Genomic DNA, 3,603 nt, shown 5'->3' with positions numbered 1-3,603 from the left:
CTGTCCACAGGATTCCACAGAGCTCCCATGCTGATCTGATGCTGTAGATATGACCTCTAAGCCACTGTGCGACTAAGGCCAACAGGCCTGGCTCAATAGCTTGTCCAAGCAGCCATAGGCCGAGGGGTCCACATCGTCTACCATAGCTCTGAGGACCATCCAGAGAGGAACACAGGAATGAGAAAGTCAGGAGCCAGCAGGTACCCCAAGACAGGGAATGTGGTGACAAAAGAGGCTCTGTACACATGGCCTGTGTCTCTCTCACACACACACACACACACACACACACACACACACACACACACACACACTCTACTACTGCTATCACTTCAAGCCTGCAATGATGACAGATGACCTCATGGGAAAGGATCTGTGAGCAGGCTGTGCCCTGAACAGTCTGTCCCATTTTTGCTTCCTGTCCGTGACCCCTAGCCCACTGCCTCCAGCTCTCCTCCCAGTTCTGTCTGCCTACTCCAGCCACAGATCCTGCAGGCTACAGATCTTGTACCCGGTCTAGAGCCATCTTGCCAACTTGCATCTTTTTTCCCCCCCAATATGCAGCTTGGAACTGGGACTGAGGGCTCAAGGTCCTGGGGTGACTCTCCTAGGCACGCTATCCCTGCCTCCCCTAGAGTCAGTGTAGGGGGGACCAGGAAAGCAGTCCTCCCTTGCTTGTCAGAGTCAGCAGCTCCCAAATCGGGCTGGGTATCCCTCCCTCTCCCCACCCAGACCTGATCCTCAGGGAATCCTGGCTGGCCTCCACAGGGCTCATCGAGTTCGATGCTCCAGCCTGGCCGTCATCCACCAACAGCCTGTGCTTTATTTCAAAATCGCACCTGCTCTGTTCTAAACCTTTGTCCACCTCCCCACTCTTGCCAGACTCTGATGATAAGAAAGAATATCCTTCATGAACTCCTTCCATCTCTGTGTATTTCCTGGAATTGTACAAAGGATGCCTTTTCAGCGCACTTACAGGAATGTATACTCACACACCCATGCATTTATTTCATTTTTATGTAGAGAAGCTAGCATTTCTATTTTTGTTGATTGGTTTTAAGAGACAGCCAGAGATATCTTCTGTCGACTGGTTCACTCCTCCAAATATGTGTAACAGCCAGGAATGGGCCAGGCTTACAGCCAGGAGCTGGACATGCAATATGAACCTTCCAGTTGGGTAGCAGGAACCCAACGACTTGAATCACCCTTTATTGCTTTTTGGGGGTCTGCATCAGCAGAAGCCGGGTATCAAAGCCAGCAACTCCAATAAGGGATGCCCACATCTCACCAGGTATCTTAACCACCAGGCCAAATGCCTGTCCTTGATTTTTATGTGCAGGCCTTAAGATTCAACGTAAGCATATTTGTACCTTATAGGTATGTACACGGATATCCCTATAGGTGATTTTTACTACACTGACTTGGCCAGATAACTTTCTCCCATCTCACCTGCTGACCCTCCAGTCCATCCTCTGGGAGGCCCCAGAGCATTAAGGACACAGTTAGACCCTGGCTCACTGCTGCCATCTAGAGCCCGCTTGCTCCACTGAGGGCTGGCTCCCCTGCCTGGTCTGTCACAGTCATTGGTCTCCTTCCCCTTGGCCGTGCGGTTCTGTATTCTTGGGATTGCATTGGCGTTGGGGGATCCCAAGGCCTTACTGGGCTGGATAGGCAGGTTTTATACCAGCCCCTGGCTTCTGTTAGCACTCTCCAAGACCACATATGGATGCAACCACTTTGCAACGATCTCCAAGACATTGTAGTTGCGTCATCAGCCCAGCGACTTGCTATGTGCTTGTTTCCAGAGTTCTGTGCGTTGGAGCCACCTTCCCCCGAAGCTGCCCTCTTGGAGGGGATTATCAACAGGGGCTTCACAGTTTCCAGAAGGAAGTCCCTGAGCTGATGTCTGGGGTGAAAGCCAGGTGGACCTCACTTCCAAGGACCCCCAGCCTAACTGGCCTCCTGGGTGGCATGAGTCTTCAGGACTGGAGAAGGGGCTGGCCTGCAGAGGACTTCTCTTTGCACAGAGCACCTCGTGTGGGGCTCCGCCCAGAGACCACGTGTGCAAAGGGGATTGGGTCAGGGAGAGGAGTCCTGGTTCCGTGCTACGTGAGAACCCCCTGCAGGACAACAATGCCAGGAGCTCTCACCTTCGGTGCCCAAGTGTGTCTGCTGCTCACACATCGGATGTCTTAATTAAAACGCTGCTACAAGAAGCAAATCAATTAACAAATTCCTTCTAAGAAGGTTTATTCCATCGTAGGTGGGGAAAATTGCTTCTGAGAATCGTGCTCCCGCTTCCGTTACCGTTAACAAAAGCTGCTAATGAACACTGCTGTTATCAAGTCAGATAAAGGACACCGTGGGAAATCCAGAGGGGTTACAAGAATGCAACGCATCGTTTTGAAACACAGCTCGACTTTCAGCACACACCAGGAGGGAGAACCCATTCAAAGCTGCACCTGACATCTGCATGCTTCGTGGTGTACCCACCCCCAAAAGTGCAGGGCCCAAAACAGAAGGCAGAGGAGTGTTTTGGGGGGGCTGGATCACAGGACCTTAGATGGGCAGCAATTCACAGAATGGCGTGAGCTTGCAAGCCCCTTGCCTGTCATGTCTTGCCTGTGTTAAGCGCATACCCACAGTGATAATGACCACAGCATGATTGTGTCAAGATAACAGCGAGTGCTTGCATTTCCCCGGCTCTCTACAAGGCCTTGCAGCTGCTCACCCCGTTCCCCCTTGAAGACCTGCAGAGATGCAGACCTGACCTGTGGCTCTCACAGCCTCTTCCTCTTGCTGCCTTCTCCGTGGTCCTCTCTTTAAGAAAGTCAGCTTTCGTTGATGGCACTGGAAACTGGCCTCTGTATCTGCCCTTGGTGTTGCATTCTTCCAGCAGCTCTGAAAGTGAAGCGAAGTTCTAGAAAATGCTGAGTGATTGCTGACGGAATGTGGTGCCAAGCCAATCAGGTGGGTGGTTGCTTTTATTTCACTCTTTTTGAGAGAGAGAGAGAGAAAGAAAGAGAGAAAGAGCAAGCAAGCACTTCTAGCCCATAGTTCACTCCCCAAGTGCCCACACAGCTGGGGCTTGGCCAAGGCCAAAGCTGTGAGCCGGGAACTCAATCCAGGTCTCCCACTTGGGTGGCAAAACCTTAACTGTTTAAGCCATCATCATTGTCTCCCAGGTCTCTCTGTGTGCAGGCAGTGGGACTCAGGATCCAGAGCCAGGAATTGAACTCAGAGACTGCAATGTGGGATGCAGGCATGATAGCAGCCAGGTGGATTCAATGCCGCCGACATTGACAGGGTACTGGTGCAGCAGCATGAGCCGCTCCAGCCCTAGAGGGCGGGGTGTCAGGCTGAGAGGAAATTGCCCTCCACGTTTTTCTAGTGTTGGCTAAAGTGCTCACACTTCCCCGACAGCTGTTTGCTGAAGACCGGGGCAGCACTTCCCTTCAGCAGAGTCCTCTCCTTCTCATCCATTATTTGCACCCCAGCCCCTGTATGGAGTCCACACAACAGGCCACTCCCAACCTTGGCTGCTTGAATTCACAACATCTGAAGATGGTGACCACGAGCAGGTGTCAAGATCGCAGTATCCTTTCC

The sequence above is a fragment of the Ochotona curzoniae genome, unplaced genomic scaffold (genome assembly GCF_017591425.1).
Source record: "Ochotona curzoniae isolate NIBS_2020 unplaced genomic scaffold, NIBS_Ocur_1.0 scaffold_4763, whole genome shotgun sequence".
Classification (NCBI taxonomy): domain Eukaryota; kingdom Metazoa; phylum Chordata; class Mammalia; order Lagomorpha; family Ochotonidae; genus Ochotona; species Ochotona curzoniae.
This window is presented reverse-complemented; position numbering follows the sequence as displayed.